We start from the raw sequence: 16606 nt of genomic DNA, 5'->3' as shown, positions 1-16606 counted from the left end.
TCCCTCAGTACTGACCCTCCGACAGTGCAGCGCTCCCTCAGTACTGACCCTCCGACAGTGCGGCGCTCCCTCAGTACTGACCCTCCGACAGTGCAGCGCTCCCTCAGTACTGACCCTCCGACAGTGCAGCGCTCCCTCAGTACTGACCCTCCGACAGTGCAGCGCTCCCTCAGTACTGACCCTCCGACAGTGCAGCGCTCCCTCAGTACTGACCCTCCGACAGTGCAGCACTCCCCCAGTACTGACCCTCCGACAGTGCAGCGCTCCCTCAGTACTGCACTGGGAGTGTCAGCCTAGATTTTGTACTCAAGTCTCTGAACCCACGACCTTCTGAATCAGAGGCGAGAGCGCTACCAACTGAGGCTGACACCTTAGTGTAGCATTTATTTAGTGCTTGATCGCGCCTTGCTTTGAAGTGCAGTGCTGCTGTTGTACAGGCAAATGCAATATCTATTTTGTATCGAGCAAGATCCCACAAACAGTAATGAGATGATTGAGGAGTTAATCTTTTTTTTGGGTGGTATTGGTTGACGGAGAAACGAAGGAGAAACTCAGAACTCCCTGCTTTTCCTCAACATCGATGTGAACCACCACAACAGGCAGACAGGGAATTTAATTCAATATTTCATCCAGAGGACGACACTTCAGAGTCTGGGGGTGGGGGGGTGTATGTGCCTGTGTCCGTAACGTGCGTGTTTACCTTTTTAAAAAAAATTTTAAAATCTCTTTCCAATAATTAATTTTCACGCAGTCTAGAGGTAGATTGGAGCAAGCTGTTAAAGGCAGTGATCAGAGAACCGTCTTCTGCCGTGACCTGTAGCTGAGATGGGGATTGGAATCCTGCCTGTCCAGCTGATAGAAACTCATTGACAATCTTAACAACTGATGGGGAGGTGTCCAAACTAGCCCTCGGGGTAGAGACACAGCCCCCAAACTCTGCCTGTCCAACCTGCACAGATGTCGAGCACATTCCCCACAGCCTGTTCCTGAACTGCAGCAGTTAATCCAAACACTTTAGTTTGTAACTTAGCCCGCATCCTACTTCTACGGCCCCTGAGTTTGGTGTGTTGTTCTCTAACCGTGCAATGACTCGGCATAGCAAGACAAAGGGTTCAGGCACTCCTTAACTACAGCCTCCACATTACAAGATATAGAAGGAAATGTGGGAGTTTTGTTAGAGTAAATAAGGAGAAACTGTTTCCACTGGCAGGAGGGTCGGTAATTTAAGGTGATTGGCAAAAGAACCAGAGGGGAGATGAGAAATTCTTTTGCACAGCGAGCTGTTAAGATCTGGAATGCGCTGCCTGAAAGGACGGTGGAAGCAGATTCAATAGTAACTTTCAAAAGGGAATTGGATAAATACTTGAAGGGGAAAAATTTGCAAAGTTATGGGGAAAGAGCGGGGGAGTGGGACTAATTGGAAAGATCTCTCAAAGGGCCGGCACAGGCACAATGGGCTGAGTGGCCTCCTGTGCACACTTCAGTGCAGTACTGAGGGAGTGCTGCACTGCTGGAGGTGCTGTCTTTCGGTTGAGATGTTAAACCGAGGCCCCGTCTGCCCTCTTGGGTATAAAAGATCCCATGGCCACTATTTCAAAGAAGCGCAGGGGAATTCCCTGGTTCTCTGTCACCTCTGGTTCTTTTGCCAATTACCTTAAATCTGTGCCCTCTGGTTACCGACCCTTCTGCCACTGGAAACAGTTTCTCCTCATTTACTCTATCAAAACCCCTCATGATCTTCAACACCTCGATCAAATCTCCCCTTAACCTTCTCTGTTCTAAGGAAAACAATCCCGGCTTCTCCAGTCTCTCCACATAATTGAAGTCCCTCATCTCTGGTACCATTCCAGTAAATCTCCTCTGCACCCTCTCCAAGGCCTTGACGTCCTTCCTAAAGTGTGGAGCCCAGAATTGAACATAATACTCTAGCTGGGGCCCAGCCAGTGATTTATAAAGGTTTAGCATAACCTCCTTGTTTTTGTACTCTATGCCTCTATTAATAAAGCCCAGGATCCCAATACTTTTTTAACAGCCTTCTCAACTTGTCCTGCCATCTTCAAAGATTTGTGTATGTGCACCCCCAGGTCTCTCTATTCCTGCACCCCCTTTAAAATTGTACCATTTAGTTTATTTTGCCTCTCCTCATTCTTCCTACCAAAATGTATCACTTCACACTTCTCTGCGTTAAATTTCATCTGCCATGTGTCTGCCCATTTCACCAGTCTGTCTATGTCCTCCTGAAGTCTGTTACTGTGCTCCTCATTGTTTACTACATTTCCGAGTTTCATGTCGTCTGCAAACTTTGAAATTATACCCTCTATACCCAAGTCCAGGTCATTAATTTATTAATCAAAAATAGCAGTAGTCCTAATACTGACCCTGGGGGAACAGCACTGTTCACTTCCCTCCAGTCTGAAATCAACCGTTCACCACTACTCTCTGCTCCGTAGCCAATTTTGTATCAACGCTGCCAAGGCGGGTAAATGGAGTTAAGATACAAATCCGCCATGATCTAATTGAATGGCGGAACAGGCTCGAGGGGCCGAATGGCCTGCTCCTGTTCCTATGTTCCTAAACGTGGGAGAATTGTAATCTTCAAGGTGGGGAACTCGCAGGAAACTTGTTTTGTGATTATCTTTGTTAAAAAGTTCCTTGTGGGGAGAGATATTAGTTCACTCTGGCTTCTTAGGGATCTCCTTATTTATCTCGCCTGTTGGTAATCCTTTTATCTGTAAGTAGCCTGCTGTTTCTAGAAGAAGATCGCTTTAATGTGTTTGCATGGTGATATTTGCATATGTATCAGGAGAGGAACAAAAAGGTTTGTTTTGGGTATAAATAAAATAAAACTGCTGCTCCCCCAGTTCAACTAAACCTGGGCTTATACTGCTACCCAGTGGAGAAAAGGGGGAGGTGCAGCTGAGGGTCTCTCTCATGTCCTTGGTTGGATTAATTTAACTCTTGCCTCCACTGAAATGCTCCTTCAGTCATTTCACCAACAACCTACAAACAGACATGGAGCCGCAATCTACCGACTGATGAGAGGTTGAGGTGAGGCCTTGTCTCTGGGCTTCGGCTGGACGTTCTATTGGAAGGAGAGCAGTTATCAACCTAACATTCCGCTTTCGACCAACGCCACCAAAAGCAGATGGAATGGCCCTTTGTCCAATTTCTGTTTGAAGGGCTTTGCTGTGCGCAAATTGGCTGCTGAATCTGCCGACTCAACAATCAGTCACCGCAATTCAAAACTCAGTTGAGTTGTCAGCCGTGGCTCAGCGGGCCACTCTCTCGCTCTCACCTCAGAGTCACAAGGTCATGGGTTCAAAGTCCCACTCCAGAGACTCGAGCACATCATCTAAACTGACCCTCCCAGTGCAGTACTGAGAGAGTGCTGCACTTCCGGAGGTACTGCCTTTCGGATGAGACGCTAAACCGAGGCCCCGTCTGCCTTTTCAGGTGGATGTAAAAGTTCCCACAGGTACTATTTCGAAGGAAAGCAGGGGGAGTTCTCCCCGTTGTCCTGGGGCCAATATTTATCCCTCAACCAACATCACGATAAAAAAACAGATTACCTGGTCATTATCTCATCGCTGTTTGTGGGATCTTGCTGTGCACAAATTGGCTGCCTCGTTTACTACGTTACAACGGTGACTACACTTCAAAAAGTACTTTATTGGCTGTAAATTTGGGCGCCCTGAGGTGAAAGGCGATATATAAATGAATGATGGCCAATTGGGTGGAACACTGGAGGCCGTCTATATCTGTGCAACTGATGTCCAGTAAGAAGATGATACCTTTGACAGATTCAAGGAGATCTTGAAACATTTGCCTGAGGAAGGAGAAAATCTCCGAAAGCTTGTGAATTTAAAATAAAATCGCTGGACTATAACTTGGTGTTGTAAAATTGTTTACAATTGTCAACCCCAGTCCATCACCGGCATCTCCACACCTTTGACAGAGGAAGCAAAGAAAGAGTTTGCATTTATATAATGTATTTGTAGCTCCTCACAGCCAATTAATTTTTTTATATCGTCAAACACGGCAGCCGATTTGCACACAGCAAGGTCCCACAATCAGCAATGAAATAAACGGTTAATTGGGCTGTTTTTTGGGGGTGTTGATCGAGGGATAAATATTGACCCAGGACACGGGGAGAACTCTCCCGCTCTTCCTCGAAATACCGGGCATGAGATCTTTTACGTCTCTCTCAGAGGGCAGACGGGGACTCGGTTTAACGTCTGACAGTGCAGCACTCCCTCAGCACTGCAGCCTAGATTCTGTACTTGAAGCCACGACCTTCTTTCTTAGAGCTGAGAGTGATACCAACTGAGCCAAGCTGACAGGAAGAAGGGAGAAGATTGGCTGAAGAGGAAAGAAGGGGGGAGTAAGAAAAGTGAGTGCAGTATATTTTAAAGAGAGGCCTTTTCTGCTGCAGTTCCTGTTCCATAATATGAGTCATAAATATACGACAGTCACAAATAAATCCAATAGGGAATTCAGGAGAAACTTCTTTACCCAGAGAGTGGAGAGAATGTGGAACTCGCTACCACAAGGAGTAATTGAATCATAGAATCATAGAAATTTACGGCACAGATGGAGGCCATTCAGCCCATCGTGTCTGTGCCGGCCGAAGAAGCTATCCAGCCTAATCCCACTTTCCAGCTCTTGGTGGCGACTAACATAGATGCACTTAAGGGGAAGCTAGATATGTACATGAGGGAGAAAGGAATAGAAGGATACGCTGAGAGGGTGAGATGAAGTAGGGAGGGAGGAGGCTCGTGTGGAGCATAAACACCGGCATAGGCCAGTTGGGCTGAATGGCCTGTTTCTGTGCTGTACATTCAGTGTAATTCTATGTTCCTATACAGATCCTTTGTGACTAGCATCAAATCGAGCACAATATCCAGTGTATTGTTTGGTGCAGTTGACCTAGATTTGGTTAATAACCGGTTTGAGTTCCTGATCTATGTATACGACTCTCTGAATTACAAGGGAGAGACATCAATCCCTTTGTGTCAGCACCTGGGACAAGCAACGAGCGTAGTATGAAAACATCACAATGACAGCAGACGGTTTTAAATCATTCACTTGGGATTCCTGTTTCTTTCTAAGAAATTGTGGTTCAGCCACAAGGTGAATTAACACTTTCCTTTCAATGGACAAGCAGCAGCTAGCTGGAGGATGGGCCCGTCAAACAGGCTTCGAAACCTGGTTACGCTTAGCAACCCAAGACCATTGCAGGTGGAAGAGTTCGGTGGCTCACCTTGACTGGGAAAGAAAGACAGACTTGCATTTATATAGCGCCTTTCACGACCTCAGGATGTCCCAAAGCGCTTTACAGCCAATTAAGTACTTTTTGAAGTGTAGTCACTGTTGTAATGTAGGAAACGCGGCAGCCAATTTGCGCACAGCAAGATCCCACAAACAGCAAAGCGATAATGACCAGATAATCTGTTTTTTGACATTGGTTGAGGGGTAAATATCGGCCAGAACATCGGGGAGAACTCCCCTGCTCTTCAAATAGTGCCGTGGGATTTTTTTGCAGCCACCTGAGAGGGCAGACGGGGGTCTCGGTTTAACGTCTCATCTGAAAGACGGCACCTCGGACAATGCAGCACTCCCTCGGTACTGGCATTGGGTCGGCCTGGATTATGTACTCAAGTCCCTGGAGTGGGGACTTGAACCCACAACCTAGTGACTCGGAGGCGAGGACGGTTCCCACAGAGCCACAGCCGAGGTCACAGTGATAATCCAAGAAGAAGAATTTCTTATCAGTGTTTTTTGTAAGAAGGATTGTTTTGGAAACACTCTCATCAGATCAATTCACTTTGATTGTCACCGGGAAGAGTCTGAGTGAACATTTGGAAAATTTCCCGAGCTGGCGATTTTCGTACTCTGTGTTGCCATGGCTTCTGTTAATACATCTATCTCTCCAGACATTAATGGTAGAAGTCTCGCCTATAGTGAGTTTCAAATGAATCCGCAGCACACAGAATAAACTCATGAAACTTCTGATTAGTTTCTGGGAAATCTAAGATGATGAAGAAATACTGAATTTGAGGAAATCTCTCTCTCAAATTCTTTCCATCTCCCCGGTCTGTTTCTTTTATGAAATATACTGAGTTTCCGCCACATCCTGCATCTCATGAGCAATGCCACAGGGAGGGCCACTAGCACCGTATCAGCAGGTAATTTGAGATAATACATAGAAGTACATAGAATTTACAGCATAGAAACAGGCCATTCGGCCCAACGGGTCCATGCCGGTGTTTATGTTCCACATGAGCCTCCTCCCAGACCTCTTTATCTCACCCTATCAGCATATCCTTCTATTCCTTTCTCCCTCATGTGTTTATCCAGCTTCCCCTTAAATGCATCTACACTATTCGCCTCAACTACTCCTTGTGGGAGCGAGTTCCACATTCTCACCACTCTCTGGGCAAAGAAGTTTCTCCTGAATTCCCTATTGGATTTATTAGTGACTATCTTATATTTATGGCCCCTAGTTTTGGTCTCCCCCACAAGTGGAGACATCTTCTCTACGTCCACCCTATCGAACCCTTTCATAATCTTAAAGACCTCTATCAGGTCACCCCTCAGCCTTCTATTTTCTAGAGAAAAGAGCCCCAGTCTGCTTAGCCTTTCCTGATAGGTATATCTGCTCAGTTCTGTCTGGGAGTGCTGGCCTGAGTGCCAGGCTGCACTGCAGTAAGTCCACTCTCCGGCCTGCGCTCACATCCCTCTCCGACCTGGGCTTATAGAAGATCTTTGATCTCCTGCCTCTTCTACCTTTGCTCTCTTTGATCTCTGACTTTGATCGAGATTTGACTATTCCAATTGCTCGCCTGGCCGGCCTTCCCATCTTCCATCCTCCGTAAACTTGAGCTCATCCAAAACTCTGCTGCCTGTATCCTAACTGGCACCAAGTCCTGTTCACCCATCACCTCTGTGCTCACTGACCAACATTGGCTCCCAGTCCGGCAACGCCTCGATTTTAAAATTCTCATCCTTATGTTCAAATCTCTCCATGGCCTCGACCCCTCCCTATCTCTGTAACCTCCTCCAGACCTACAACCCTCCCACAACTCTGCTCTCCTCCAATTCTGGCCTCTTGCGCATCCCCGATTCTCAGCGCTCCACCATTGGCGGTCGTGCCTTCAGCTGCCTGGGTCCCAAGCTCTGGAATTCCCTCCCTAAACCTCTCTGACTCTCTACCTCTCTCTTCTCCTTTAAGACGCTCCTTAAACCTACCTCTTTGACCAAGTTTTTGGTCACCTGTCCTAATATCTCCTTATGTGGCTCGGTGTCTGATTATGTTCCTGTGAAGCGCCCTGGGACGATTTTACTACGTTAAAGGCGCTATATAAATGCAAGTTGTTGTTGACCTGTTCTGTCTTCACTCTCCGGCCTGCTTTAATCCTGCATCACTGCTGGTGCACAGGGTCCCAGATTTAACCTCTCTGTACCGTGGAAGAGATTGTTGCACAGGTTCAGGAAATGGGGCCGATTCAGAAACACTTTAATGGAGACAGGGCCTGCTCACTTGCTGCAGGGCCTGAAGTGCACAGTTAGTAATCCCACCATTCATCGCATGGGCATGGTATTATTTGGATAAGCAATTGGAGAGACGGTGGGAAAGGTTTACCAATGTTGGCCTTTTAATCCCAGACATCAAAAGCGCAAGGAATTATTAATGAGCTCTCCACATTCCAGCCATCATCCCCATTACTTGATGTCCGTGCAGTTTGGTATTAATTGGGGTTGGAAAGAAAGCAATTTCAGATGTTTCTCAGTTTTCACAAAAATACCCAAACAAAAATAAAATTGAAGTTGACTGGGCGGGGGTGGGGAAAGTTCTAACTTACCATTTGTGTGTCCCTGGTGATAAAAATCCTTGTACGTTATGTCAGTTCTGTGGACAGAATGACACATTTAGATAAAGCACTTAATGCCAGTGATGTACGAGGCTATTATCAGGCATTTGGCAAAAGTGGTGGTAAAGCCTTATCCTTGTTCAAAGATAACTCTCGTCCGGAAAATTAACACACTGACAACTTCACAATGGCTACAAGCACATCGGAGGTCGAAGGGGAGAGGGTTTGATGTCACTTCCTCACAAAGTCAAGGGAAGGGTCTTGCTGCCCGCAGGAAGCTCGCCTGGAGTGTTTACAGTTTCACTTCTCACTGACGGACACGTTTTCTCACCTAACCCCTCAACAACAGCTTGCATTTATATAGCGCCTTTAACGTAGTAAAAACGTCCCAAGTCGCTTCGCAGGAGCGTTGTCAGACAAAAATTTGACACGCTTAAGGAGATATTGGGAGAGGTGACCAAAAGCTTGGTCAAAGAGGTAGGTTTTAAGCAGTGCCTTAAAGGAGGAGAGAGAGGTGGAGAGATGGAGAGGTTTAGGGAGGGAATTCCAGAGCTCAGGGTCTCGGCGGCTGAAGGCACGGCCGCCAATGGTAGAGCGATGAAAATCGGGGGAGACAAGTGCCAGTCGAGAATGTCGGGGGGGGGGGGTGAAAAATTGGACTTGGGCGCGAGCACAAAAAGGGCCAACAGCGAATCAGGCCGGCCATTTTACACCTCTCCGGATTTTCTTTTCCATTTTAAAGTCGCATTCGCCCGTTTTTGCGCTACAGCCGAAAGCCAATTCAACCCACGTGTCTCAGTCAATCGAAGGTTCCGCAGATGAGAAATGCACTCCCGCCAACTGTAACTTGTTCAGTGATGTGGACCAGGAGAAAACTTAAAAGAACGAATCTAAGTTTGCTCATTTTTTTCCTTAAAAGTGAGCTGAGACTGGAGATCGTAATTCTGAGGAAATACTGGAAAAACCCATTGTTCAGCCTTTGAAGGAGGAGAGCGAGAGGCATCCTCACAGAGGCATGTAAGAGACTCTTTGGGATGAGACGTTAAACCGAGGCATCGTCTGCCCTCTCAGGTGGATGTAAAAGATCCCACGGCCACTATTTCGAAGAAGAGCAGGGGGAGTTCTCCCCGGTGTCCTGGGGCCAATATTTATCCCTCAACCAACATCACTCAAACAGATTATCTGGTCATTATCACATTATTATTTGTGGGATCTTGCTGTGCGCAAATTGGCTGCCGCATTTCCTACATTACAACAGGGTGACTACATTTCACAAGTACTATTGGCTGTAAAGCGCTTTGGGACGTCCTGAGGTTGTGAAAGGCGCTATATAAATGCAAGTTTTTTTTTCTGACTTTCTCGCTGGAATAGAATAGGTTAATTCTGAACGCTATTTCAAGCTAAACCAGGACTGCAAGCCAATAGGAAAAGGCAAGCTCAGGACTGATGTCAGGAAGCACTTCTTCACACAGAGTGATTAATACCTGGGATATTAGGGTGGTGGAGGGAGGGAGGGAGGGAGGGAGTCTTTCGAGAGGCATCTCGATCCTGTGACTCCAGTGCAGACCATGGACTTCTATAGAAGGATGGGCTCGATGGGCTGAATGGCCTCTCTCATCTCTAATTGTCTTAGTGATCTCAGCAAGTGACTGCACAAGTAACTGGTGGTGTAGTGGTTATGGTACTGGAGAGTAATCCAGAGAACGTGAGTTCAAATCCCACCTTGGCTAGTTTGAGAATTTGAATTCAGTTGCTGGAATCTGGACATAAAAAGCTGGTATCAGTAAAAGTGACCATGAAGCTGTTGGATTGTTATAAAAACCCGACTAGTTCACCAACGTCCTTTAACCTGCCATCGCTTAACCAGGTCTGGACCTATATGTGACTCCAGTCTCACACCCAATGGGCCAATTCAGAGGTCATTCAGTCAGGTCAACAAGGGATGGGTTATAAATTCCGGCCTTACCAGCAACGCTCACTCCCCCCACCCCGAGAATGAATAAATTTAAGAAAAAAAGATTTGAAAAAACTGTGGTCCAAATGCAAGGACAGCGAGCAGTGGACCCAGAAATAAAAATACATCAAACCCCCTTTGCCAGCACTTGGAGATTAAAGGAATAATTTTGTGACTTTGAGTTCCATGTGAAATGGGTTTGGGTTCAGTCCCCAATGACCCCAAGCTCCCAACTGTCCCGAATTTGCCACTAAACTGTCAGTCTGACTTGGGCGGGGTGGGGGGGGAGACTGGGTGTATTTCCTCACCATTATCTTTAACACTCGCCTTTGCTAAAAAGTCCTGTGTGTACTGATTTAGTGAAGTTGTTAACCCATTTATTTACAGTGAGTTAACGACTGTTAAAATAACACACAGAGAAATTTGACATGAACACACTAACCGGTAAACTGAAAACAGCAAAACAGGAATTGCAACCACCCTGAGAGACGGCAGGATGGGTAGATGGGAAATGGAAAATGTCCCATTGATGCAGTAAAGGACGCACTTCTGCAGTTGCCACATTATTGAGCCAGGGCGGTGTAGAGGGAGCTTTACTCTGTATCTAACCCGTGCTGTACCTGCCCTGGGAGTGTTTGATGGGACAGTGTAGAGGGAGCTTTACTCTGTATCTAACCCGTGCTGTACCTGCCCTGGGAGTGTTTGATGGGACAGTGTGGAGGGAGCTTTACTCTGTATCTAACCCGTGCTGAACCTGCCCGGGGAGTGTTTGATGGGACAGTGTAGAGGGAGCTTTACTCTGTATCTAACCCTGTACCTGCCCTGGGAGTGTTTGATGGGACAGTGTAGAGGGAGCTTTACTCTGTATCTAACCCGTGCTGTACCTACCCTGGGAGTGTTTGATGGGACAGTGTAGAGGGAGCTTTACTCTGTATCTAACCCGTGCTGTACCTGCCCTGGGAGTGTTTGATGGGACAGTGTAGAGGGAGCTTTACTCTGTATCTAACCCGTGCTGTACCTGCCCTGGGAGTGTTTGATGGGACAGTGTAGAGGGAGCTTTACTCTGTATCTAACCCGTGCTGTACCTGCCCTGGGAGTGTTTGATGGGACAGTGTAGAGGGAGCTTTACTCTGTATCTAACCCGTGCTGTACCTGCCCTGGGAGTGTTTGATGGGACAGTGTAGAAGGAGCTTTACTGTGTGTCCATCCTGTAATGGACCTACCCTGGAAGTATCAGCCTAGATTCAAGTCTCTGGAGTGGGGCTTGAACCCACAACCTTCTGCCTCAGAGGCAAGACTGTTACCCACTGAGGCACAGCTGACACCTCAAGGCTGACTTATTGCAGGCCTGTCAGCATCTGAAAAGGCAGGTTCTATTTTCGGGCGTGTAACCTTTCATCAGAACTGAAGATGTAAAGATACATTAACCTGTCTCTCTTGTCTTCAGCCTCTGATGGATTTGCTGTGTGATTTCAGCACTCAAAGCTTTTTTTTTCTTTCCATTTCTTCAGTCCTGTCTTATATGAGCACAATATTAATCGTTTAAACGTGGCGTATTCTGCATGGTCGGAGTGGGAGGGGAGTGAAGAAAGGTGATTGTCTGTGGCTCCCAGCTGCATGCAGTCCCTCGGAGGGTTAGACGGACTGTTAATGACAGATCTCCATTTGATGGACAGGAACCCTGTTGAACGATTGTGAGTGACTTCGGAATTCAGTGCAGAACAGCAAAAATAGCCGTGTTTGCTTGTTGCCTTGGAAACGAACATCTGTTCGTTCTGCCACGGTGATTCTGTGCAACTGAAATTTCATCCAGCAAAAATATATTTTAATCTGGCAACTGGCAATCTGGCCGCTGGTAAGCAGTATTATGTAACAGAAAAAGACGTACAGCCAAAACACTGCTGCCCGTATCCGAGCTCACACCAAGTCCCGTTCACTCATCACTCCGGTGCTCACTGACCTACATTGGCTCCCAATCCGGCTATTATAAACTGGATAGCCAAGTGGTGAAGGATTGAATACTAGAGCCTGGTCTTCAGTTACTTCCAAGCCTTTATTCACAGAGATTCCCCCTTACACACACACACCCCACACCCTAGATAAGCTCTCATATAAAAAGGATACAGGGGAGTCCCCAATTGATACACACCACCTGAATACAAATAACACGAAGTAATATAAATCACATGATACAATTAACACTGGCAACGCCTCGATTTAAAAATTCTCTATCCTTGTTTTCAAATTCATCCATGGCCTCGCCCCTCCCTATCTCTGTAACCCCCTCCAGCTCTACAACCCTCTGAGATCTCTGCACTCCTCTAATTCTGGCCTCTTGCACATCCACGATTTCTATCACTCCACCATTGGTGGCCGTGCCTTTAGCTGCCTCGACCCTATGCTCTGGAATTCCCTCCCTTAGCCTCTATTCCTATCTACTATTCTTCTCCTCCTTTAAGTCACTCCTTAAAACCAACCTCTTTGACCAAGCTTTTGGTCACCAGTCCTAATATTTTCTTTTGTGGCTCGGTGTCAGATTTTGTCTGATAATCGCTCCTGTGAAGCTCCTTGGGGATGTTTTACTACTCTAAAGTCGCTATATAAATGCAAGTTGCTGTTGTTGTTGAATCTCTGATTTCCCCTGTCCCATCCTGTAGGCGCTGACTCTCGCTGAGGTGAAGTTCCAAGGCCGCCCTTCCAAACCTCGCCTTGGCACTTTTTCCGAACTGAGACTGTTTGGTCAACGTTGGCCTGCTGTTTGACTGAAGACTGCGAGGAGCGCAGCGATCTCGGAGGGTTGTAGGGCTGGAGGGGGTTACAGAGATAGGGAGGGGCGAAGCCATGGAGGGATTTGAAAACAGGGATGGAGAAGGATAGATAGACGGGCAAACATGTAGGCAAATTTCTGAGAAATTAAAAACAATAGGGCAGTAATATTAGGGTAGTTGAAATCTCCTAATATTAACTGGGATACAATCAGTGTAAAAGGTATAGAGGGCGCAGAATTCTTAAATTGCATTCAGGAGAACTTTTTTAGCCAGTAAATAGCAAGCCCAACAAGAGGTGAGGGCAGTTCTGGATTTAGTTTTAGGGAATGAAGCTGGGCAGGTGGAAGGAGTATCAGTGGGAGAGCATTTTGGTGATAGTGATCATAATACAGTTAGATTTAACATAGTTATGGAAAAGGACAAAGATAGACCAGGAGTAAAAGTTCACAATTTGGGAAAGGCCAATTTTACAAAGCTGAGAAGTGATTTAGCAAAAGTGGACTGGAAACAGCTACTTGAAGGTAAATCAGTGTTAGAGCAGTGGGAGGCATTCAAGGGGTTCAGAGTAAACATGTTCCCACAAAGAAAAAGGGTGGGGCTGCCAAATCTAGAGCCCCCTGGACATCGAGGAGCATACAGGGTAAGATAAGGCAAAAAAGGCAATCTTATATCAGACACCGAGAGCTCAATACTGCAGAAAGCCTAGAGGAGTATAGAAAGTGCAGGGGTGAAATTAAAAAGGAAATTAGGAAAGCAAAGAGAGGGCATGAAAAAATACTGGCAAGTAAAAACAAGGAAACCCAAAAAAATGTTTTATAAATACATAAAGAGCAAGAGGATAACTAAGGAAAGAGTAGAGCCTATCGGGTTACCTTTTTTGGTCTCTATGTGTGGAGGCGGAAGATGTGGGTATGGTTCTTAATGAATGCTTTGTATCTGTCTTCACAAAGGAGGGGGAACGATGCAGAGATTGTAGTTAAGGAGGAGGATGTGAAATATTGGATGGGATAAACATAGTGAGAGAGGAAGTATTAAGGGTTTAGTATCTTTGAAAGTAGATAAATCGCCAGGCCTGGATGAAATGTATCCCAGGCTGTTAAAAGAAGCAAGGGAGGAAATAACAGAGGCTCTGACCATAATTTTCCAATCCTCCCTGGATACAGGCGTGGTGCCGGAGGATTGGAGGACTGCTAATGTTGTACCGCCGTTTAAAAAGGGAGAGAGGGATAGACCGAGTAATTACAGGCCAGTCAGTCTAACCTCGGTGGTGGGCAAATTCTGAGAGGCAGTATTAATCATCATTTAGAAAGGCATCAATTAATCAAGGACAGTCAACATGGATTTGTTAAGGAAAGGTCGTGTCTGACAAACTTGATTGAATTTTTTGAGGAGTTAACAAGGAGGGTCGATGAGGGTATTGCGTTTGATGTAGTCTACATGGATTTTAGCAAGGCTTTTGACAAGGTCCCACATGGCAGGCTGCTCAAAAAAGTAAAAGCCCATGGGATCCAAGAGAAAGTGGCAAATTGGATCCAAAATTGGCTCGGTGGCAGGAAGCAAAGGGTAACGGTCGACGGGTGTTTTTTTGACTGGAAGGCTGTTTCCAGTGGGGTTCCGCAGGGCTCAGTACGAGGTCCATTGCTTTTTGTGGTTTTTTAATTATTTAAACTTAAATGTAGGGGGCATGATTAAAAAGTTGGCAGATGATACAGAAATTGGCCGTATGGTTGATAGTGAGGAAAGCTGTAGACTGCAGGAAGATATCAACGGACTGGTCAGGTGGACAGAAAAGTGGCAAATGGAATTCAATCCAGAGAAGTGTGAGGTAATGCATTTGGGGAGGGCAAACAAGGCAAGGGAATACACAATAAATGGGAGGATACTGAGAGGTGTAGAGGAAGAGAGGGACCTTGGAGTGCATGTCCACAGATCCCTGAAGGTAGCAGGACAGGTAGATAAGGTGGTTAAAAAGGCATACGGGATACTTTCCTTTATTAGCTAAGGCATAGAATATAAGTGCAGGGAGGTTATGCTAGAACTGTATTAAACACTCGTTAGGCCACAGCTTGAGTACTGCGTGCAGTTCTGGTCACCACATTACAGGAAAGATGTGATTACATTGGAGAGGGTACAGAGGAGATTTACGGGGATGTTGCCAGGGCTGGAGAATTTTAGCCAAGAGAAAAGATTGGATAGGCTGGGGTTGTTTTCTTTGGAACAGAGGAGGCTGAGGGGAGATTTAATTGGGGTGTATAAAATTATGAGGGGCCTAGTAGATATTTCTCTTAGCAGAGAGGTCAATAACCAGTGGGACAAAGATTTAAAGTAATTGGTAGAAGGATTAGACGGGAGCTGAGGAAAAATCTTTTCACCCAGAGAGTGGTGGGGGTCTGGAACTCATTACCTGAAAGGGTGGTAGAGGCAGAAACCCTCATCACATTTAAAAAGTACTTGGATGTGCACTTGAAGTGCCGTAACCTACAGGGCTACGGACCAAGTGCTGGAAAGTGGGACTAGGCTGGGTAGCTCTTTTTCGACTGGCATGGACACGATGGGCCGAATGGCCTCTTTCTCTGCCGTAAATTTTCCATGTTTCTAACGCATCACCAGTTCGATCCTATCCTTGCCCGACATGTGTAGCATCACTGGTTGCTGAACAGGAGCGGGAACCTTAGCTGAAATTTCTTCCTTCTCCAACCCATCGGCACTGAGGCCAATTATAACCCCGACCGCTGCCCTGTGTGAGATTAGCCACCTGGGGATCGGCCCTGGGATCTCTTTAGTCCACGGCTCAGAACCCCAGAGGGCGATGAATGTGCTCACAGCCATCTGGAGCTGAGGCTCTTGTGTTCCACATCATTGTGCCACATCTCCTGACTCATTATATTACTGCAACAGAATTGAAGGGCCCACTGCCCAAACAAACCGATATAAAGAAAGAAAGACTTGCATTTATACAGCGCTTTTCATGACCTCAGGGCTTTACAACCAATGAATTGCTTTTTAGAAGTGTAGTCACTGTTGTAATTTAGGAAACGCGGCTGCCGATTTGCACCCATCCTTCCTGTGAACGAGCTATCCAATTCGCCCCACTCCTCCTGTTCCTTCCCCCTTTGCCCTGCAAATTTTTCCCCTTCAAGAATTTATCCAATTCCCTTTTGAAAGTTACTATTGAACCTGTTCTTTGGGTGGTATGGGTTGAGGGAGGGACATTAGCCAGGACGCCAAGTGAACCCTGTGCTCTTCCGTGAATCGTGCCGTCGGCCATACAACTGGAGGCTCATCTGAAAGACAGTCTGTGACGATGCAACACCCCACTCGGTCTCGCATTTGCACCCCGTAAGTCACTGCACTCCCCTCCCCCACAGCGCAGCTGAGTTAGCCAACTTGCTGTTTGCGCTGATGGGGAGTGTGAAGTCACGTCCTGGCACATTGCACCCCTGTGCGTTAGTGTGCCAAAGACCATTACATTCAACCACCTTTTTCTGCTGCGTTTAATAAGAGTTGGCACATGGACGGCGATCTGCTACAAGCTGCAGCAGATGGTGTCGTGTATCTGGCCCGTCTTTTATAGTCAGTGTTTTGTGGGTGAGCGTTTTTGCTGCCAATTTATGCATATTTCTTTTTTTTTTAATGGTGAAATAAAGTTACATTTTAGGAAAAGAAAAACCTTCTTCATTTTAGTGAATGTGTCAATTGGTTAACCCTTACCCTGCCAAATAAATTTCAACCTTCCCTTGGCGGAGTGCACCGGCTTCCAGGAATACAAACCCCGTCCCAAATTGCAGGACCAAGGTCGTGAGCACAGTCGGGGCACGTCACTCCTGTGGGGGGGGGGGTGTCGGCAATGCTCGACCTGATGGAACCCCAGAGTGTCGGAGCCGCCCCAGCCCAGCACAAGAGGCTCGGGGAGGGCCTCACGGAAACAGCATCCCCAAGGAATCCTCGGGCAGTCCCCGAGAGGTGTCCAATCCTCGCTGGGACTGACTGCCTTTTCCCTGAGGTATTTTGGG

The 16606-nt window shown here is 46.6% G+C and overlaps 1 protein-coding gene across 1 annotated transcript in view; it reads left to right on the top strand.

Annotated features, from left to right (window-relative positions):
* Positions 1-16606, top strand: part of skap1 (src kinase associated phosphoprotein 1) — a 347892-nt gene that overhangs the window by 185013 nt on the left and 146273 nt on the right. The window lies entirely within an intron of this gene.

Source organism: Heptranchias perlo, chromosome 30 (assembly GCF_035084215.1).
Source record: "Heptranchias perlo isolate sHepPer1 chromosome 30, sHepPer1.hap1, whole genome shotgun sequence".
NCBI lineage: Eukaryota > Metazoa > Chordata > Chondrichthyes > Hexanchiformes > Hexanchidae > Heptranchias > Heptranchias perlo.
The sequence above is the reverse complement of the archived record's forward strand: the minus strand, read 5'-3'. Positions and strand labels throughout refer to the sequence as shown.